The following is a 24,392-nucleotide window of genomic DNA, read 5'->3' as shown; positions in this document are numbered from 1 at the left end:
ACACCTTTTCTTGTGTTTTAATATCTTCTTACTAACTTTCTGTGTTTGTTTTCATTTTTACTTTCAGTGTAGTGCAGGGGTTAATTTTGCAGACTAGGGATCCAGAGATTTCTCTGCTGACAGTCTTGGCTTCTCATTGACCAGTCATGTTGCTTTGGGCAAGTTACATCTTTGAAGTTCTCATATGTGAAATGGGGCTAGCATTACACTTACATTGGGGATTAGGGCTTCAGTATGTGAATTTTATGGGGATGCAATTCAGTCCACAGCAGACACTTACAGTAATTGCCTATTGGTGGCAAACTCTTGTTTGTATTTTATTTGTTTGTGGGTTACTTGTGGGGGCTTGGTTTTACTTTTTCTCGGAATAAGTCATTATTTTTCCCTCATCCGTGAAGGGCTGTTTCACTAGTCATACCATTACACATTGACGATTATTTTCTCCAGTCACGTTGATGATATTTCTTCCATTGTTTCCCGATATTCTTTTTGATATTGATAAGTCTACTGTTTCTGTGATTATTGTTTCTTATATTTCTGACTTTAAAAAAATTGATTTGTCTTCTGTTTTCTGCAGTTTCATTGAAATGCTTTTGGATGTATAGTTTTCCTTCTTTCTACTGTTTAGAACATGTTAGATTTCCTGAATCTCGAGAACCATTTCTTTCATAATTTCTCCAAAATTTCTAGTCATTATACAATTACATTGGTCCCTTTCTCTGTAAATTCCTATGTTCTCTTTCCCTCTATGTTGTCCCCTGGAAATTTAAGTAAATACTCACTAGACTTTCTCACTTTATCTTCCATTTATCTCAATTTTACCCTCACTTTTCTCTCAATTCTGTGTTTTGGGAATTTATTCACTTCTTTTTACAGTTCACAAGTTCTCTGTTCAATTGTGTAATAATGTGCTGTCTAATACATACACTAACTAGACTTTTGATTTCACAGATGATATTTTAAATTTCTATAAATTCCATTTGATTACTTTAAAAATCTGTTATTTGCACACCTATTTTCTTTGCTTGTGCTTTTGATTTCCTCTTTTCTTCAGAAGTGTTATTTTTACTAGAAATTCTTTTTCTCTCTCTCTCCCTCTGTTTTACCAATCCAATCTCTGTATTAAATTTGCTTATTCCTAATTTCCATTTGATATTCATTCTTCTGGTAAAAAATCTGTAGGTGTAGGGGCCGGCCCTGTGGTCTAGTGGTTAAGTTCGGCAGACTCTGCTTGGGTGGCCTGGGTTCATGGGTGTGGATACCGGATGTGGACATACAGGACTAGTCACTCATGCTATGGCAGCCTCTCACATGCAAAATAGAGGAAGATTGGCACAGACATTAGCTCAGGCCTAATTTTCCTCAAGCAAAAAATGAGGAAGATTGGCAACAAATATTAGATCAGGGTTAATCTTCCTCAGCAAAAAAAAGAAGAAGAAGAATCTGTAATGTAAGTGTAAACACTTACTCAGTATTTCATATCTGAAGATGTTTGTGTTTTGGCCTTATGTTTAAATGATTGTTTGCCTTGATAGAGAATTCTAGGTTGACAATTATTCTCTCTAAGCACTTTGATTCAACTGTTCCATTTTCTTCTGGTATTTTTTGTTGAGACAGGACATCTGTTTGTCTTGATGATAATACATTATGATCGTCATTCACTGCTAAGTAATCTGTCTTTTCTCTATGGATTTTTTGTTTTTGTTTTTGTATTGTTGTTGTTGGGTTTTCTTTCATATCTTTGATGTTCTGCAGTTTTATTACTATGTGTTTATTTTAGATTTATTCTCTTTAATACTCAGTGTGTTCTTTCAATCTGAGCCCCATGATTCTTGTAAATTCCAGAAAACTCTCAGTCAAAACCCCAGTTTGCATATTGAATTTCTGTCATTTTCTTCATTATTTATTTCTGGAACTCTTATTAGGCATATGTTAGAATCTCTGAATTGATCCTTCTGGTTTTTAACTTCCTTTTCATATTTTTGATCTTTTTAGCTTTCTGTACAGTGTTTTGCACTGTACTCCAAATCACTAAATAGATACTCTAGATTTTACATCATTTGAGGATTTTGGTTTCCGTCATGTTTTTTTTCTTTTCCAGATTTCTGTTTAGGTGGCTTTTTTCTTTTATTTGGCTCATTTCTCATGCCACTGTCTCAGAGAACCCTTCTCTTATCCCAGTAAGATCCCCTCTCTCATCTCTCTGACCTCCTTGTTTTTGCTTTATTTCTCTTCATAGCTCTGCTAACTCTGTGAAATGTTTGTTCTTAATTTCCTTCCTTCCTTCTTTTCTTCCTTCCTTTCCTACCTTTACTCTTGCCTTTCTCTTTCATTACAAGTTGCTAGTAGTAGCTTTCTCTGTTTTATTCATCATTATATTTTTAGCACCTAGAACAGTGCCCGACAGTAGATGCTTAATAAATATTTGATGAATGGATAATTCTCTTTTATTTTCCTTTGTGTTAAGTCAAATCTATTTTTATTTTTTATTTATCGTTTTTTAAAATAATATTATTGATTTTTCTAACTTTTGAGTATTTTTAATTGTATAATTACTGTTTTGAATTTTTCTGTCAGTTAATTTCCTGACCTTTTGAATTAGTTGGCTGCCTTACTTAGCCTAACTTTATCCAGGTGACTGGAATCTCAGTTTGTATGTTCCCTATGGGAAGCAACTCTTTTCTCTCTTGCTCCCTTTGTGCTCCCCTCTCTCTCTGTTTACTGGTTCAGTGATTCCGGACATGTTCCAGAATCAGGTTTCAGGGTGGCACTTTGCCCTTCTGTCCTCAGTGCTATCACAGTTCACTCACTGATCCTTCGGGTGCTTTGGTGAGGTCCTGATTATCAGGTGTTCTCTGTTTTCTCTCACTATCTAAGTTGTGTAGGTCAACAAGTAGCAGCCCTGATGTGGTAACTACCTTTTTTCCCTCACTTTTTCATGGATGAGGGCTCTGTTCTAGCCCCTCTTTAGGAACCGAGTCTCAATCTATTCTTTTTCATTCATGGAAAGACTTTTTTCCCTCCGTTATGATAAAAAGACAAATGTCCAGTTTTCTCTACCTATTTTGTGATCAGGAACTCAGAATGCCAGTTTGCGGCTTCACCTCACTTGCTGGCGTGCATTTTAAGAGCGGCTAAGCCTTTTAGTTAAAAAAAAGGAAGACTATCTATCAAAGTTATGTGCTCAGAGCAGAAGGGGAGGAAGGGTATTTACAGCAAGAATTTATGCAAAGTTTAAAAATATTAAGTATAATACAAATATAGGAGTGCACTCCAAAAGTGTACAAATTAGCAACTTTTATCATATAAACAGGAGATTAAAGATCAACCAAATCAGGAGATAAAACACTGCCAGCATCCAAAAACCATTTTCATGCCCCTACTCTTTTTATGTGTAGCTATAATTTGCTTTCACTGCTGTAAATATACATCAGGGCAAACTATGGCCTGTGCCTCAAATCCAGCCCACTACCTGCTTTTGTAAATAAAGTTTTATTGGAACACATCCCTGCTTTTCATTTACATATTGTTCATGGCTGCTCTTGTGCTAAAATGGCAGAGTCGACTCTTGCAACAGAGATGTTTCAGAAAGCTGAAAATATTTAGTATCTAACCCTTCACAGAAAAAGTTTGTTAGTTCCTTCATTACCTGGTTAGACTGCAATATTTTATCCATTCTAATGTTGATAGGGATATAGATTGTCACTAATTTCTGATACTTCAAGTAATGCTGCCATGAACATTCATCTACATTTCTCATGGATCACATGTGTACGTCTCTGTAGCAGTATATGTAGGCGAGGAACGATTGGGTTTTAGTACACATACCTTCGATGTTAGGGTACGATGCAAGCAGTTTTCCAAAGTGATTTATCAATTTGCATTTCTACTATCAGCGTGTTAGAGTTCCTTTTGTTCCACACCCTTGGCAACATTTGATATTATCAGACCTTTTAATTTTAGTCATGTTGAGGGGTGTGTAGTTTTCATTTGCATTTTCCTGTCGGCTAATGAGATTGATCATCTTTTTATTTGTTTATTGGCCATTTGGGTGTTCTCTTTACTAAAGTCCATATTCAAATTTATTGTCCATTTTTCATCTGGATTGTCCTTTCATTCCTAGATTTTGAGTGTACAAGTTATTTGTTAGTTGTATATGACAAATATTGTATTCTACTTTTTCCCTTGGCTTTTCATCTTTAAACAGTTTCTTTCGATGACAAGAAATTCATAATTTTAATATGGTCCAATTGACCAAGATTTAAGATTATTGTATTCTATTTATTTTTTGTTTGAAAAATATTTCTCTATCTCAAGCTCATGAAAACAGTCTCCTATATTCTGCTTTGTTTCTAGAAGCTGCATTACTTCACATCAAAACTTTCCCCCGTTCCAAAGCGCCACATTAGCAAAAAACCAAACGAGCATAAATTCATGGGCCCATTTTTAGGACACTATATTTTGTTCCAAAACTACACTGTCTTTATTCTTAATATCTAATGGAGCAAGTCCTCCTGACTTGTTATTTTCTAGGAGCATCTTGGATATTCTTGAGTCTTTACTTTTCCATTTTAATTTTAGAGTTAGCTTTTCAGTTACACATACACACATCTGAAACCTGCTGTGATCCTAATGTAGACAATATTTGTATAAGTCAGTGTGGGGAAATTTTTTATTAGCCTTCTTGTTTTAGCTTCCAGGAAACTGGAAAATTTTTTTGACTTAACATTAACCTCCATATTTTTTTGAAATTTCTCCCTGTCCTTGAGTGTCTGTTCCACTTTTGCCTGTTTCTTTACAGTTGCCTCAAATTATATTTAGAGTAAAGCAAGACATATATGCAGTTAAAACTGGAAAAAGAGAGTGTGGTGTAACTCATTATCATCCATATTTATGTGATTGGGAAAATAGTACTAAAACCTATGTCATTTTAGAAAATATAGACGTGATTTTTGGATTCAAAGCATAGTGATTCTAATTTATGTAGGCCTGAGATTTTACTCAGCTGTCAATGTTTTTATAAGCCTAGCAGGTATTTCTAATACCTAAGTCTAGGTTGAGCAGTGCTGGTTTAGGATGCTGTATGGACAGCAGGGCCTCTTCAAATGCTAATAGCAGCATCCTCTCTATCCTGGAGCAGTACAGTGAGACTTGTGTCTGTAGTCACAGTTAATTAATTTCCAAATAAATGAATCATGAGCATATCTGTTGAAATTTTTGTCTACCATCATAAAATTCTACTACCCTTTGGAGATGGATTGATGCGAACGTGGCAGTTTAGACTTGTCTTTTTCTTTTTTGTGTGTGCACAAATGTAGTTCTCACAAATAAATTCAGTCCTTGGTGAACAATTTCCTAGGTATGTGTGTGTTCTCACTGAACAAACACAGGAGAAATGTGCCAGGCTAAACTAATGGAGTGAAAAGGCAACATATTCAGTAACTCCCTAAATCTCAAAATATGGATTAAAAACCTTATTTCCTTCCATTTTTATCTTCAGATGTATCTGTATGAGAAAAACCTCTCCAAAGAGGAAGTTTTTAAGGTTTTTTAAAGTAATATTTGCTGGATTTGTATATCACATGATGGGCATTTTATCTTTTACAATGAATCCCCTCAGGCAGTCTTTGAATTAAGCAGCTATTTCTATTTTAAAAATTAAAAAATATTGAAATCAGCAAACAAATAAAAGCTTAGATTCCTTGAGCCAGTAGGAGCAGAGTCTGGTTTTGCATATTGGTTTTGGCCTTAGTGTGTGGTCCTCACATCACGTCCTTTCCACCACTCCACACGACCAAAGGGACTTCGTTGATGAATATGGAAGAGACGGGACCGTGTCCGTGACCTTAAAGAATCACTTAACTGCCATGTGAAACAGATAATAATTATTTCTACTCCCTTCACTGGAATGTTATGGCTTAATTAACATTTGTAAAGATGTTATGGATGAAATAACTGCAATCACTAACAGGCATTTATGTCCGACAATCTCTTTGGGCTTTTTGCATTTTATCTTGCAACTTGCCATAGCAATGGTACTCACTGGATTTATGAACACACCTTGGGTTCTTTTTCCTCTGCTTGTTCAGATCACCTAGATGAGAAATTGCCTTCACACTGAACAAGGTTTGTCTCTTTGTGGTAGAGAGACTATGAATAAATGAACCAGAGACAACTAGTGGCACAGGAGAGAAGCACAGGCTAGGCCAGGCAAACATGTGAGAAAAGCTGTCCAACATATCTGACATTTGCGACACCTGTAGAGTGTCATTCTTAACAATCTTTAGCTTCTACACAACTACATTATTTTTAGTCATAATCATTTAGTTACCAGTAAAGATAATTTTTTTAATTTATTATTTGGTTTTAAAACAACTAAAAAATGAAAAAAAGAGTGCATTTAAAGATAATATTCAAGGAAAACTTTGCATGCAGAATTAAAGTTTCCACTTACCAAAGAAAATTATCACACTTTGCTGTTTGCATTCTGCTTTGCTGGTTTACGTCTTAAACTGAAATAGAAATTCAAAATGGCCATGAAGAATAACAGAATGAAACTCACTTAAGTTCTAGCTCTTCCTTTTTACAGTTCCCAGGCCATCTAGTTTATTTTGACTCTACTGTTTAAACACAGGAATAGGCAGTATATATTGCACATTCCTTGGAGATGCAATACTGGAGACTTGAACTGCGCCCTGAGTGAAATGTGCTCAGAGTGAGCTCAAACGTGTCCAAGAACTTACTCTCCAAACAAACCCCTGGAGCTGAGTCTGTGTGTGATGGGCTGACTGTATAACTGGCAGTTCTTAAATTAACTCTCATATAGAATACAAAGGATATGTACTAAAAATTTTTCTCATTTTACGCATACATGTGTAATATAGAAACTCAACAGTAACTGCAACAAATGTTTAGAATTTAGACCAAAAATAGATTTTTTTCAAGAAGGAATATTTTCTCTTTGACATTGCTTGTAATTGATGAAGTATGGTGATAATAAAAGACAGGCTGATTTTGTCAGCATTATTATTACTTTATAATTTTCTACAGACACTGCAGACCCTATTGCCTGCATTTGGGGTGAATCACTCCCACTTCTTGGTCTACCTTTGCCCATAACATTTTTTTTGGTAAATATTCTATTGCCCCAATCCTAGAGATCTTGGAAAAAAAACATTTCCCTATGTAAAATACCTTCAAAGAAACCAAGCAAAGATACTAAGTGTGCATGGCACATGACAAGCTTACATAAAAATGGATCCAGGTTTCCTTCGAAAATCAGGGAAATAACAGAGTGTGCCAGTAAAATAATTTGTGAGTGAGTAAAGGGCTAAAACACATGGTGGGACCCGTGTGTTCCACAAGAAGCTGGGTATCCAATCTGAAAGAAGGTGGGACGCAAACATCAACAACCAGCAGAGATACTTAAATCCCTCCTTCTCCATAGCTGCACTGGGGCTAATCCAACTGATAGCCAATATCCAACTCTGAGTAATCAGAGCTGACGTTCAGAGAGTCCTGAATAAGAAAGCATAGGACATAGACATCACAAGCATATTCAGTGGGGAAAACCAGGCAGACACAGAAGGCAGGGCATTCCGAAGGATGCCGGCAGAATGGCAGCATGGATTAGTAAAATGATCACAAAATAAGGTATCAAGCAGAGCTGGGCTTGAATTCAGACTCCGCAATCTATTAGCTGTATCTCCTCAACCAGTTTACTTAACCTCTCTGACCATCAGGGTCTTCATCTGCAAAATAGAGTAATGATATCTAAGGTTCCTATATTGTGACAAATATAAGAGAATAATAATATATAATTTAGGTGATAATTGTCCCATGTCTAAACTGTGATACTAAAACGTACCACCTCTTTTTTGTTTGTTTGCCTGCCTCATATCCCCAACTCTTGTCTTATCTGACCCCACAATAACCTCACCCCGACTCCAGCCCAGGGCTGCACTGCATTCTCACCCCTCTATCTAGGTGAGTTTCAAAGATTGCATGGGACTGTTATTCGGGCTCGTTAGTAATAGGAAAAAGAATGGTGCCAAGTTTCATTCTCTAGACTGTAGCGTCCTTGAGGCAGGGTTATTGGACTTTCTCTGGATGGGTGCCCATCAGGTTGGGAGAAAGCTCAGAGATAGTTAGGATTTCCACTGTCCATATTATTTGGTAGTAAAATATGATGTGTGCACTGCTTGTTTTCAGAGTCTTAAAGTGGCAGGCTTGTTGAAATTCCCCTGGTATTCTTCAAAAGGGTACATCTTGTACTACATCCATCCATTTAATCATTCATTTATTCAGCAGATACTCATTTAGTGCCTATTATATCCTAGGTGCTGTTATAAGTGTTGGCAATAATGTAATAAACCAATAATGGAGAAAGAAAATTAAAAAGAGGTAACTATATATAGCGTGTCACAGATTATTGTGTTTTGGAAAATATAAACCAGAGTAAATAGTCAGCTATTGGTGCCTCCGAGAGCATGCTCTCCTGTGGAAAATGATAAGAACATAAGAAGGTGAATGGAAATTCTCATTGCTCCTTAAGACCTCAGCAAGGAACTGCTACACTCTGACCTGGGCCCACAGTCTATTGGCCAAATCAAGCCACATGGGCAAGCTTACAATCACTGGGTATGTGAGGGATATACTCAGTCCACGGTGGGTGGCACTGCAACATGGTCAAGGCATAAACGTACTTTTCTGCTAAGGGAAGGGATAAAGAACTAGAGATAATGATGCAATCTACCACCCAGGGTAAGGACGATAAGGAGTGTCTGGGCAGGGAACATGCCATTTTGGCACAGTGGTCAGGGAAAACTTCTCCCAATAGATAACGTGTGAGCAAATACTTTAAGAAAGTGAGTTGGGTAAACACTTGGGAGGAGAATATTCCAGACAGAGGGAACATCTGGTGCACAATACCTGACATGGGAGTTTGCTGGGAAGGCTAGTGCAGTTGGACTAGAGTCTGAGCTGGAAAGCTGGAGGAGATAAAGTCCCAGATACACTGTGAAAGGGAGGAGTGTGGTGAGGAGATGGAGCAAATTAACACAGAAACGTGTGAAGCCTCAGTCTTCATGCTGAGCGAGATGGGAAGCAATTGGAGGATTTTGAGGAGAAGAAATATGTGATTTGGCTTAAGAGGTAAAAATATAACTCTGACAGCTGTATTGAGGAAGAATGCTGGACGACAAAGGTGGAAGTAAGGGAGTTAATTAAAAATTTACTGCAATAATCCATAAACGGAGTGGCGTTAGCTTGATACATGGTAATAAGATACTGGAGATATTTTGAAGGTAGATCTGATAGGATTTGCAGATGGATCACACATAGGGTATGAGAGAAAGAAAAAAGTCAAAGATGATTCCAAAGATTTTTGGCTTGAGACTGGAAAGGTTTGTTGCCAATGACTGAGGTGGGGAATATTGTAAGCTATGACATTTAGGAAATCTGGTTCTCATTGGTGGCAATAGTGACTTCTCTTCCTCTGATCTTCAATGCTGGGAAAACTTTATCAAAACAGTGCAACTACCAGAATAAAATTATCATTTAGGTTTTTAAATGTTCTATTTAAACCAAACTACCGTGTCATATCAGCTGAAATTATGTTCACATTGACTTTTGTTGTACTTTGATTTTAAAAGTCATGGAAAAAGGATCATAGAAATAAATAATTCATGGCAACTGCGTTATAAAGTTAATTCTAACCAATAGCGTGTCATTAAAACATGAATGTGCAAATAGTTCAATTTTATTTTTTAATTAACTCTTCAGAAGTAATAGCTAACAATTGTCCTTGATCAGGTCAAATGCTGCACTTAAATGCCTGACAGTTTTTAAGTCTTTAAGGGAAATCAATGGGAATATCTTCCTGAAATGTATTATTTACTTTAATCTTTCCAGGCTGTTTTTATTAAGGAACAGGACTTGAAACTAATTTCCAAGAGACTCTTTGGCTAGAGTTGTCTATTTTTTCTCCAGTAAATTCTCAGTAGGCACTTACTCCTCTGGTATCTTCCCCACTATATCCAACCTGTATTCACCAATTCCCTTTTCCTTTTTTCTTGCTATCTGTAGACCACCCTCTCTTTTAAGGGTCAACATAAATCCCACTTCTATAATCAATGACCCTGCCTCCAGCCCACACTGATCTCATATACTTTAATGTGATACTTTATATGTAAATTATTTTTCACATAATATTAAAATATGCTTTGAAAAAAATCAGTTGTAAGCAACCATTCTAAGAAAACCAGTATTTAGTTTTTATATATTGTTTTTCCTTTTGTGTTCCTTCTTTCCAATGATTCTGAAATTAGTCCTAGATTGAAAAAATGACAAGTTCATGATTCTAGTTAGTCTCTTACTGGAATATTCTTAACCACTAGACTGTCAGAATACCTGATCCTGGAGTGTGAAGGAAAGGTAGGATTGGGAGGCAAGGCATGAGAATTGGGGTGGATAACCCGCGTTCCCATTGTTTGGTGTAGTCCTTGTATACAATAGAAAGGAGTAGGGTTTGAGGCTTGAGCTGTTTTGCTAATGTCCATGGCATCACTTACTACATGAAACTGGCAATAAGGGGCTGAGGTATGCACAGGGAGAGGTTGAGCCTGAACTCAATATTCCTTGCTAATGGATTGTGCACAGAGAGGATGATAAATACAAGCTCATGTACCCCAAGAGACAGTCAATGTTATTACAGAAAGGGAGAGTAGTTTGCTAGCAGCACAATCCATGAAGTAAGAATCTAGCTGCCCTCTCTTCATGACTCTGTCCCACACCAGGGTGATGGAGTATGAGGAGGAGGAGGGGAAGTGCAGTAAAGCAGACCCTCCTCCCCTGCACACCAAGCTGCTAGAGCTACAAGGCTAGTCATATCCGGGAATTTTGAATGGGGAATGAGATTGAAGTTTGTAAGTGAACAACAGTGAGGCTTAAGAAGCAACAGTTCTTCTAATAATTGAAAAAGTCTTAACTTTGTGAACTCAAGGTGAAGTTTTGTTTATCCAGTGATGACAGAAGAGTGAAATAAAACAGTTAGTGGTATATATTGGGACAAATAAAAACATTTCATGCTTATAGCCCAATAGTTTGAGTTTCTTCATTAAATTGGCTGTTTTCTGAGCCTAATTTCCTATTTCAGAAAAGGGAATAAAAACAACAAATTTGCAGAGCTGCTGAAAAGTACTAAGAGCCAGGGGCTACTAATAGTCATCAGAATATGCTGACTCCTCATACCCGGCAGCTTCAAGGACACATGTGAGCAATGAAGTGGGATTTTATCTCTTTTTCAACATTTGCAATGTGCATATATTTGGTAAATAAATGTTGACTTCTCACAGTCTGTCTTTTTCTAAAGTGTTTCTATAAGCTAGTCCCATCCCACGAGTGTCACGCATTTCATCTAATGTTAAAGGAAAACTGTAATCCCATCTTTTCATTTACACTCTTTGTTCTGAACTGTTTGTCTCAATGCCTCATACCTCCTGCTTGTACTGCAGTGCTCCTAGCTTCCTAAGTCATAATTCATTTTAAAATTTCAGGCCTTGGTCTTCCTTCACCCTTGGCACTGATTTTCAGCATAAAACCATGACTTTTCTTGAGTCACCATACAAGTTTGCTGAGTCTCAGGCTGCCTTGAGTTAAGCATCATTCAGTTTTATACAGCAAGGCATGTCTACTATGTCTGTTCAGGCTTGTTAGAAGTTAACTGGTCATGAGTGACTTTTCTATACATTTATAAGTACCAAATCCTCTCATAGAGATTGTTAAGAAAAGATTATAATCTTGACGCTCATAATGAAAAGATTGCTTGCTACTTATTACCCACTTTTGATTACGTTGAGACTCCTGCCATGTAGAGTGTAAACATATAAACATAAGGAAGCAACACCAGTTTTCTAACAACATTAATAGAATGAAAAACAAGGACATTTAGTCTTCTCATAAGTAAATTAAAAGAAAACCATAAGAAAGAAAAGCGTATTGTCTTCAGCCTTTAACGTTCTTTCTCTTCAGCTCTTGTTTGGCTATTTGTAATTTCTCAGATCATAAATGTCCACCCTCTGATTATCTTAACGTAAGTGGCTTTTCTATCTCTCTTTCTAACTTCTTAAGTAGTTATTTTTTAGGAATGAATATCAGGATGCATAAAGTAATTCATCATCTAATCATTCCTTTATGGTCGAAACTCCAAATCAAAATGATTAGATGTAGTGACTCTGAGTGTGTACTTTATTACTTTTTCAATTTGACCAGCTGAAGAGAACTTTATGTTATGCCTGAATTTATTTTGCTCTACTCTTTTAGTTAAAATATTATAAATAATAAAAGATATTTAATGGAGATAAAGTTGGTTCCTTTGGCACAAGGGAGATTTCGCATATAAATTGATAGAAAGAAATCTAATCAACATTTACAAACAACATTGTTTTGGTTGATTCTCTAGGATTATTTTGACTCACAGGCTAGCAAGTAGATGATTTCTTTGTCTCATATCTGATACTAAACTGATTCTTGTCCGAGTATAAAAAAAGGCAAATAAAACATGTTTAAGATATTTTAAGAGGCAGCACTGCAGGTGAAAAACTGCAACCTTTGGAGTTGGCTAAATCTGCACTTAAGTTTATATTTTCTCACTTCACAGTTGAGTGTTTTTCTGGGACATATTACTGGACATCTCTGAGTCTCAGTTTCCTGTTGTTGCAATGGGGCTAATGATGACTACTCTTCAATAGATATTGTCAACTAAGTGACTAGCCTGGGGCATTTATATGTTATGGAATCATTTGAGACACACTTTCAAATATATTAGTGAATACACATAATGGATATATCATATTTTCTCATCAGCATTTCGAAGGAGCTGATTTGACAGAAGGCATTTCAATGCAGCTGAAATAAACAAGCCATTAAACATTAACTCTGATGGATGATCCAACTAAAATTCAGAGAAGTAATTGACTTGCTCAAGGTTACACACTAGTAGGATGGAGGTGAGTCTAGACTCTTGATCTCATGGGCTAATATTTTCTTTATCCTGACCTAAGGCACTGATTATGTCTGAAAATAGTACAGAATTTAGGGAATATTATGTCTTAGTCAGAGTTGGATGTTTAATTAGTTATGTAGACTAGCTCTTTGCATTGGATAAAATTAACAATTATTGGGGATGGCCCTGTGGCCAAGTGGTTAAAGTTCTGCACACTCTGCTTCATTGGTCCAGGGTTTATGGGATCAGATCCAGGGTGTGGACCTACTCCATTCATCAGCCATGCTGTGGAGACATCCCACATACAAATTAGAGGAATACTGGCCAGATGTTAGCTCATGGCTAACCTTACTCACACAAAAAATAATAATAACAATCTTTTCAAAATCAAAATTGAAAAAACAGAGTCAGAAAACGAAGTTATCAGAGCCAATGTCAAGATGGTGGATTAGTCGGACTTTGAACTCACCTTCTCCCATGGACACAACAAATTTACAACTAACCTTGGAACAATTACCCCTGAAAGAGAACTGGAAACTGGATAAAAAGAACCCCCACAACAAGGAACAGTGCTGACTCAGGAAGAGGCAGAAATTCATTTCTGGAGAGAAAAACACCACCTTCCAGCTATGGTGCTTCACAACTGGTCGGGAGCAATCCTAAGCTACTAAGCCTTCCCTGGAGGAGTGGGGGATCTGAATGGGAGAGCTTTACCACTATAAGCAGCTTTTGAACTCAGGACAACCAAGATAAGTGTCCTAATGTCTGGCATTTCTGGCTGTTAACAACAACGAGGAATACTTCCAGAAAAGCCATCAGACATGAGGGGAAAAAATGTCTGCTCTTAAAGGGCCCATGAACAAATTTACCCATTTTGGAAAGCAACCTAAAATCACCAAAAAGAAAGAAGCACAATCCTTTGGTAAAAAGACTCACTTGATAGGCTCTGGGTGCATCTCAGTGAGAGGTGATACCTCCCCAGGGACTGAGACATTGACAGCAGCCATTATTGTGACCATGTACAGGCATGCTGACATAGACACGGGCAGACACTATTGGAGTTCTTCCCCTGGCCTGTTAGCCCAGGGATCTGCCCTCCACCCATAACACTGATTTAATCTAGCTTAGGCAGGGCAGGCAGCCTGCACTAGGGACTGGCCTGACCCAACAGCAACCCCTCAGGCAACTTCTGGGCCCACATAGGCAAGGTGCCTGGAACCTCTTGAGCTAGGCAGTGAGTCTGCCTCTGTGGGTTGGGGCATGCATGAGTGGTTAGTGTGCATTTGCAGAGTGTGTGGGGCCTCTAAAGTGGGGCAACTGGGTCTGCTTCTTAGTGGATCAGGGCATGCACATGGGCCAGGACTGTGTTGATGACAATTGTGGACCTGTGGGCTATGGGGCTTGTCATCTGCAGAAGACTTGTGCTTCTCAAACAGCCACACAGGGGATCAGCCCCACCTTCCAAAGCCTGAAACAATTTGGTACTCCCATGCCTGAAGCCAGCCCCACTCAGCTGCAATCCTGAGATAGCTGACAACAGGCTGGCAGGCCAGAGGGCTACAGCAATTGTAAGCCCCTGAACCTAACCACCAGCCATGCTGGGGGCCTACTCACTAAACAGAAAAACTGCAACAGGAATTTTCTATTAGAGCTTGCAGCCAACTGTGCTTGAACTCCCCATGCTCAATAAAGTGACTGAAAGGTCCATAGCAGCCACATGCAGCTGAGCATTACAACCCGCTGACCAGGAGGACATCTTAGCCTCCCCAGGCACATGAAGCAAGAGCAAACCTGGCACAACAGAAAGACACATGTAGTCCACACAGGGGTCACTCCTAGAACATTTGGACTCATGACAAGAGAGAAGCACACTGCTGGGCCTCAAAAGCCATCTCTTACATAAGGCTAACTCTCCAAGATTGGGAGACATAGTTAACCTACCAAATGTATAGCTATATGCACAGACAAAGAGGCAAAATGAGGATACAGACGAATGTGTTCCAAGTAAGGGAACAGGACAAAACCTCAGGAAAAAACTAAATGAAACAAAGAGAAACAATCTACCTGACAAAGAGTACAAACTGAGTCATAAGGAGGCTCACTGATCTTGGGAGAAGAATGGATTAACTCAGTGAGAACTTCAATGAAGAATTGGAAAATATAAAAAAAGAACGAATCAGAAATGAAGAATAAAATAGAGGAAATGCAAAATTCACTAGAGGGACTCAAAATCAGAGTAGATGATACAGAAGAACAGATCAATGAGCTGGACAAAAGACTAGAGGAAATCACCCAGGCTGAACAGACAAAAGAAAAAAGAATTAAAAAGAATGAGGATAGTCTAAGTGACATCTGGGACAAGATCAAATGCAGTAACATCTGTATTATAGGTGCCTCAGAAGGTGAAGAAAGAGACAAAGGGACAGAGAATCTATTTGAAGAAATAATAGCTTAAAACTTTCCTAATCTAAGGCTAGAAACAGACGTCCAGGTACAGGAACCACAGAGAGCACCAAACAAGATAAACCCAAAGAGGCCCACACCAAGACACATTATAATTAAAACATCAAGTATTGAAGATAAAGACAGAGTCCTAAAAGCTGCAAGAGGAAGCCAACAAGTTACATACAAAGGGAACTCCATAAGGCTACCAACTGTCTTCTCAGCAGAAACCTTACAGGCTAAAAGCGAGTGGTATAATATATTTAAATTGCCAAAATGAAAAAAGCCAATAATCCTTTACCTGGCAAAGTTATCATTTAGAATGGAAGGAGAGATAGACAGTTTCCCAGACAAGCAAGAACAAAAGGAGTTTATCACTAAGAAACCAGCCTTACAAGAAATGCTAAAGGGACTTATTTAACTGGAAAAGAGAAGTCCACAAATAGGAATAAGAAAATTATCCAAAAAAAGCATTAAAATAACTGGTAAAGGCAAATATACAGTAAAAAGGTAGCAGATCAACCACTTATGAAACTAACATGAAGGTCAAAAGATAAAACTACTAAAATTATCTATTTCCATGGTAAGAGGGTAATGGATACAAACACACACACACACACACAAAAGAGGTTAGAAATGATATCAAAAACATAAAATGTAGGAGAGGGGAGTAAGAGAGTAGAGCTTTTAGCAAGAGATCTAACTAAAGAGACCACCAACTTAATATAGATTACTATACACATAGGTTACTATATATGGACCTCATGGTAATCACAGATGAGAAACCTATAATAAGTACACAAAAACTTAAGAGAAAGAAACCCAAACATAATACTAAAAAAAGCCATCAAATCACAAGAGCAGAGAGCAAGAGAAGAAGAAAGGAACAAAGAAGAAGTTCTAAAACACCCAGAAAAAAGTAACAAAATGGGAATAAGTATATATTTGTCAATAGCTACTTTAAATGTCAATGGACTAAAGGCTCCAATCAAAAGGCATAGAGTGATGGAGAAATAAAAACTTTTCCAGATAAACAAAAATTAAGGGAGTTTATTGCCACAAAACCTCCTCTTCAGGAAATCCTCAGGAAAACCCTCACTCCTGAAAAATCCAAAAAAGGAAAGGGGCTACAAAACCAAGAGCAGAGGAGATAAGTAGAAGGACAACAACAGAGAGTAGCAGCTCTACATCAGAACAGATTAAACCATGGGACGAGAAACAAAGGAAACTGAAGAAAACCGGAAAACAAGACACAAAATGGGAGTGGAAGGCCCCCACGTCTCAATAATCACTCTAAATGTAAATGGATTGAACTCCCCAATCAAAAGACACAGAGTGGCAGGATGGATCAAAGAACAAGATCCAACAATATGCTGCCTCCAGGAAACACACCTCAGCCCCAAAGACAAACACAGACTCAGAGTGAAGGGATGGAGAACAATACTCCAAGATAATAACGAACAAAAGAAAGCAGGTGTCGCTATACTAATATCAGACAAGGTAGATTTCAAAGCAAAACAGATAAAGAAAGATAAAGAGGGACAGTATATAATGATAAAAGGGACTCTCCACCAAGAAGACATAACACTTATAAATATATACGCACCCAACACAGGAGCACCAAAATTTGTAAAGCAACTCTTAATAGAACTAAAAGAAGACATCAACAACAATACAATAATAGTAGGGGACCTCAACACACCATTAACACCAATGGACAGAACATCCAGACAGAAAATCAACAGGGAAATAATAGAATTAAATGAAAAATTAGACCAGATGGACTTAATAGATATATATAGAACACTTCATCCAAAAACAGCAGGTTCCACATTCTTCTCAAGTGCACATGGAACATTCTCAAGGATTGACCATATTTTGGGAACCAAAGCAAACATCAATAAATACAAGAGAGTTGAAATAATATCAAGCATCTTTTCTGATCATAATGCTATTAAACTAGAAATCAACTACAAGAAAAAAGCAGAGAAAGGTGCAAAAATGTGGAGACTAAACAACACGCTTCTCAACAAACAATGGATCATTGAAGAAATTAAAGAAGAAATCAAATTTTATCTGGAGACTAATGAAAATGAGAACACGACATACCAAATCATTTGGGATGCAGCAAAAGCAGTCCTAAGAGGGAAATTCATCGCAATACAGGCTCACCTCACTAAACAAGAAAAAGCTCACGTAAGCAACCTCAAACGACACCTAACAGAACTAGAAAAAGAAGAACAAACAAAGCCCAGAGTCAGTAGAAGGAGGGAAATAATAAAAATAAGAGCAGAAATAAACGATATTGAAACAAAAAAGACAATAGAAAGGATCAATGAAACAAAGAGTTGGTTCTTCGAAAGAATTAACAAAATTGACAAACCCCTAGCCAGACTCACCAAGAAAAAAAGAGAGAAATCGCAAATTAATAAAATCAGGAATGACAGAGGAGAAATCACAACAGATACCAATGAAATACAAGAGATCATAAGAGAATACTATGAAAAACTATATGCCAACAAATTGAACAACCTGGAAGAAATGGACAAATTCCTAGACTCCTACAATCTCCCCAAACTGAATCAGGAAGAAATGGAGAATCTGAATAGACCTATCACAAGTAAGGAAATAGAAACGGTAATCAAAAACCTCCCCAAAAACAAGAGTCCAGGACCAGACGGCTTCTCTGGAGAATTCTACCAAACATTCAAAGAAGACTTAATACCCATTCTCCTCAAACTGTTCCAGAAAATTGAGAAAGATGGAGAACTCCCTAACACATTCTATGAAGCCAACATCACTCTGATCCCCAAACCTGACAAGGACAACACAAAGAAGGAGAACTACAGGCCGATATCACTGATGAACATAGATGCAAAAATCCTCAACAAAATTTTGGCAAACTGATTACAGCAATACATCAAAAAGATTATACACCATGATCAAGTGGGATTTATACCAGGGACACAGGGATGGTTCAACATCCGCAAGTCAATCAATGTGATACACTACATCAACAAAATGAAAAACAAAAACCACATGATCATCTAATAGATGCAGAGAAAGCATTCGACAAGATCCAACACCCATTTATGATAAAGACCCTCAGTAAAATGGGTATAGAAGGAAAGTACCTCAACATAATAAAGGCCATATATGATAGACCCACAGCAAACATCACACTCAACGGACAAAAGCTGAAAGCCATCCCTCTGAGGACAGGAACAAGACAAGGGTGCCCACTTTCACCACTCCTATTCAACATAGTACTGGAGGTGCTGGCCAGAGCAATTCGGCAGGAAAAAGAAATAAAAGGAATCCAAATAGGTAACGAAGAAGTAAAACTCTCGTTGTTTGCAGACGACATGATCTTATACATAGAAAACCCCAAAGAATCCACAGAAAAACTATTAGAAATAATCAACAACTACAGCAAAGCAGCAGGGTATAAAATTAACGTGCATAAATCAGTAGCATTTCTATACACTAACAATAAACTAACAGAAAAAGAACTCAAGAACTCTATCCCATTCACAATCGAAACGAAAAGAATAAAATACCTTGGGATAAACTTAACCAAGGAAGTGAAGGATCTATACAATGAAAACTACAAGACTTTCTTGAAAGAAATTGACGATGACATAAAGAGATGGAAAGACATTCCTTGCACATGGATTGGAAGAATAAACATAGTTAAAATGTCCATACTACCTAAAGCAATATACAGATTCAATGCTATCCCAATCAGAATCCCAAGAACTTTCTTCACAGAAATTGAACAAACAATCCTAAAATTCATATGGGGCAACAAAAGACTGCGAATTGCTAAAGCAATCCTGAGCAAGAAAAACAAAGCTGGCGGAATCACAATCCCCGATTTCAAAACATACTACAAAGCTACAGTGATCAAAACAGCATGGTACTGGTACAAAAACAGGTCCACAGATCAATGGAACAGAATTGAAAGCCCAGAGATAAAACCACACATCTATGGACAGCTAATCTTCGACAAAGGAGCAGAGGGCCTACAATGGAGAAAAGAAAGTCTCTTCAACAAATGGTGCTGGGAAAACTGGTCAGCCACATGCAAAAGATTGAAAATCGACCATTCTTTTTCACCACACACCAAAATAAACTCAAAATGGATCAAAGACCTAAAGATTAGGCCTGAGACAATAAGTCTTTTGGAAGAGAATATAGGCAGTACACTCTTTGACATCAGTTTCAAAAGAATCTTTTCGGACACTGTAACTCCTCAGTTGAGGGAAACAATAGAAAGAATAAACAAATGGGACTTCATCAGACTAAAGAGCTTCTTCAAGGCAAGGGAAAACAGAATTGAAACAAAAAAACAGCTCACTAATTGGGAAAAAATATTTACAAGCCACTTATCCGACAAAGGGTTAATCTCCATAATATACAAAGAACTCACACGGCTTAACAACAAAAAAACAAACAACCCGATCAAAAAATGGGCAGAGGACATGAACAGACATTTCTCAAAAGAAGATATGAATATGGCCAATAGACACATGAAAAGATGTTCATCATCGCTAATCATCAGGGAAATGCAAATCAAAACTACACTAAGATATCACCTTACCCCCGTTAGATTGGCATAAACATCCAAAACCAAGAACGACAAATGTTGGAGAGGTTGTGGAGAAAGAGGAACCCTCATACACTGTTGGTGGGAATGCAAACTGGTACAGCCACTATGGAAAACAGTATGGAGATTTCTCAAAAAGTTAAAAATAGAAATACCCTATGACCCAGCCATCCCATTACTGGGTATCTATCCTAAGAACCTGATATCAGATATCTCAAGAGTCCGTTGCACCCCTATGTTCATCGCAGCATTATTTACAATAGCCAAGACGTGGAACCAGCCTACATGCCCAGAAACTGATGATTGGATAAAGAAGATGTGGTATATATACACAATGGAATACTACTCAGCCATAAAAAAAGACGAAATTGGCCCATTCACAACAACGTGGATGGACCTCGAGGGCATTATGTTAAGCGAAATAAGTCAGTCAGAGAAAGACGAACTCTATATGACTCCACTCATAGGTGGAAATTAGTATATTGAGAAGGAGATCTGATCGGTGGTTACCAGGGAAAAGGGGGGGTGGGGGGAGGGTACGGAGGGGGAAGTGGTGTACCCACAATATGACTAACAAAAATGTACAACTGAAATCTCAAAAGGTTGTAATCTATCATAACATTAATAAAAAAATAAATAAAAAAAAAAAAAAGGCATAGAGTGGCCAATGGGAGAAAAAAACAAGACTCATTTATATGCTGCATACAAGAGACACACTTCAGACCTAAAGACACTCACAAACTGAAAATGAAGAGATATAAAAGATGCTCCATGCAAATGGTAAAGTAAATAAAGCTGGGTAGCAATACTTATATCAGACAAAAAAGACTTTAGAACAAAAACTGTAATGAGAGACAAAGAAGGGCACAATGTAATGATAAAAGGAACAATCCAACAAGAGGATATAACACTTGTAAATATCTATGAACCCAACACAAGAGCACCTAACTATATAAAGCAATTATTAACAGACATAAAAGGAGAAATAGACAGTAACACTAATAGTAGGCACTTTAAAACTCCACTTAAACCAATGGGTAGATCATCCAAACAGAAGATCAATGAGGAAACATTGGCCTTACATAACACTTTAGACCAGAATGACTCAGTAGATATGTATAGAACATTCCATCCAAAAACTGTAGAATACACATTTTTTTCAATTGCGCATGGAGCATTCTCCAGGATACATGACATATTAGGGCACAAAACAAGTCTCAATAAATTGAAGAAGATTGAAATAAATACCAAGCATCTCTTCTGACCACAACAGTATGAAGCTAGAAATCAACTACAGGAAGAGAATCGGAAAAGCCACAAATATGTGGAGATTAAAAATATTCTACTGAGGGGGTTGGCTCCGTGGCCAAGTGGTTAAGTTCGCAAGCTCCGCTGTGGCGGCCCAGGGTTCGGATCCTGGGCGCGGGCATGGCACTGCTCGTCAGGCTACGTTGAGGCGGCGTCCCACATCCCACAACTAGAAGGACGTGCAACTAAGATACACAACTGTGTACGGGGGGGGGGGTTTGGGGAGATAAAGCAGAAAAAAATATATTCTACTGAACAATGATTGGGTCAATGGAGAAATAAAAAAGTACCTGGAGACAAATGAAAATGAAAATACGACATGCCAAAATCTATGGGATAAAGTGAAGGTAGTTCTAAGAGGGAAGTTGACAGAAATTCAGGCCAAACTCAGCAAACAAGAAAAATCCCAAGTAAACACTCTAACAGTGCAGCTAAAGGAACTGGAACAAACAAGGCCCCAAATCAGTAGAAGGAAGTAGTAAAAATGAGAGCAGAAATAAATGAGAGACTGAAAAAAAAAAAAAGAAAATAGAAAAAATCAATCAGCTGGTTCTTTGAAAAGATAAACAAAATTGACAAACCTTTAGCTAGACTCACCGAGAAAAAACAAGATAAGCCTCAAATAAATAAAATAAGAAATGAAAGAGGAGAAATTATAATGGTCACCTCAGAAATACAAAATATTATAAGAGAATAGCATGAAAAGCTACATGCTAACAAATTGAAAAATCTAGAAGAAATGGATAAATTCTTAGAATCATGCAACCTTCCAAAACTTAATCAAGAGGAAATAGAGAATCTGAATAAACCAATCCCCAGGAAAAACATCAAACAGTAATCAAAAACTCCTCAAAAATAAAAGTCCAGGACTAGATGGCTTCCCTGGTGAATTCTAAAATACATTCAAAGAAGACTTAATATCCATCCTTGTCATACTCTTCCAAAAAGTTGAAGAGGAAGGGAAACCTCCTAACTCATTCTATCAGGCCAACATTACCCTGATACCAAAACCAGACAGGGACAACCCCCAAAATGAAAATTATAGGCCAATATCACTGCTGAACATTAATGCAAAAATCCTCAACAAAATACTAGCAAATCGAATACAATAATATATTAAAAAGATTATACACTATGATCAAGTGGGATTTATTCCAGTGATGCAGGGATGATTCGACATCTGCAAATCAATCAATGTGATACACCACATTAACAAAATGAAGAAGAAAAATCACACGATCATCTCAATAGATGCAGAGAAAGCATTTGACAAGGTATAGCATGTATTTATTATAAAAACTTTTAATAAAATGGGTATAGAAGGAATGTACCTCGATATAATAAAGGCCATATATGACAAACCCACAGCTAATATCATTCTCCATGAAGGAAAACTGAAAGTTATCCGTGTAAGAACAGGAATCAGACAAGGATGCCCACTTTACCACTCATTTAGCATAGTATTAGAAGTCCTAGCCAGAAAAATCAGACAAGAAAAAGAAATAAAAGGGATCCAAATTGGAAAGGAAGAAGTAAAATTATCACTATTTGCAAATGACATGATTACATATATAGAAAACCCTAAAGAATACACCAAAAAACTCTTAGAAATAATAAATGAATGTGGTAAAGTTCAGGATACAAAATCAACATACGAAAATCAGTTGCATTTCTATATACTAACAATGAAGTAGCAGAAAGAGAAATTAAGAATACAATCCTATTTACAACTGCAACAAAAAGAATAAAATGGCTAGGAATAAACAACCAAAAAGGTGAAAGATCTACACACTGAAAACTATAAAATATTGTTGAAAGAAATTGAAGAAGACACAAAGAAATGGAAAGATATTCCATGCTCTTGGATTAGAAGAATTAACACTGTCAAAATGTCCATACTTTCTAAAGCAATCTACAAGTTCAATGCAATCTTTATCAAAATTCCAAGAACACTTTTCACAGAAATAGAACAAAGAATCCTAAAATTTATATAGAAGAAAAGATCCCGAATAGCCAAAGGAATCTTGAGGAAAAAGAACAAGGCTGGAGGTATCACACTTCCTGATTTCAAGATATACTACAGAGCCACAGTAATCAAAACAGCATGGTACTGGTACAAAAACAGACACACAGATCATGGAACAGAACCAAGAGCCCAGACATAAACCCACACATGTATAGACAGCTAATTTTTGACAAAGGGGCCAACAACACACAATGGAGAAAGGGAAGTCTCTTTAATAAATTGTGTTGGGAAAACTGGACAGCCACATGCAAAAGAACAAAAGTAGACCATTATCTTACACCATACACAAAAATGAACTCAAAATGAAATAAAGACTTGAATTTAAGACCTGAAACCATGAAACTTCTAGAAGAAAACATAGGCAGTATGCTCTTTGACATCAGTCTTAGCAGCATATTTTCAAGTCCCATGTCTGATTGGGCAAGGGAAACACCAGAATAGATAAACAAATGGGACTACATCAAACTTAAAAGCTTCTGCACAGCAAAGGCAACCACTAACAAAATGAAAAGACAACCTAACAATTGGGAGAAGATATTTGCAAACCCTATATCTGATAAGGGGTCAATATCCAAAATATATAAAGAACTCACGCATCTCAACAACAAAAAAACTAACAACCCAATTAAGAAATGGTCAAAAGTTCTAAACAGATGTTTCTCCAAAGAAGAGACACAGATGGGCCACAAGCACATGAAAACATTTTCAACATCACTAATTATCAGGGAACCTCATGCCCATCATAAAGGCTATAATTAATGAGACAGGAAATAACAATTGTTGCAGAGGATGTGGATAAAAGGGAACTCTCATATACTGCTACTGGGAGTGCAAACTATGCAGCCACTTTGGAAAACAGTTTGGAGATTCCTCAACAAATTAAGAATAGAACTACCATATGATCCAGCTATTCAGCTGCTGGGTATTTATCCAAAGAACATGAAAACATGAATGTGTAAAGATATATGCACCCCTACATTCATTGTGACATTATTCACAATAGC

This window comes from Equus asinus, chromosome 4, assembly GCF_041296235.1.
Source record: "Equus asinus isolate D_3611 breed Donkey chromosome 4, EquAss-T2T_v2, whole genome shotgun sequence".
Taxonomy (NCBI): Eukaryota; Metazoa; Chordata; class Mammalia; order Perissodactyla; family Equidae; genus Equus; species Equus asinus.
Note: the sequence above shows the minus strand (reverse complement) of the source record.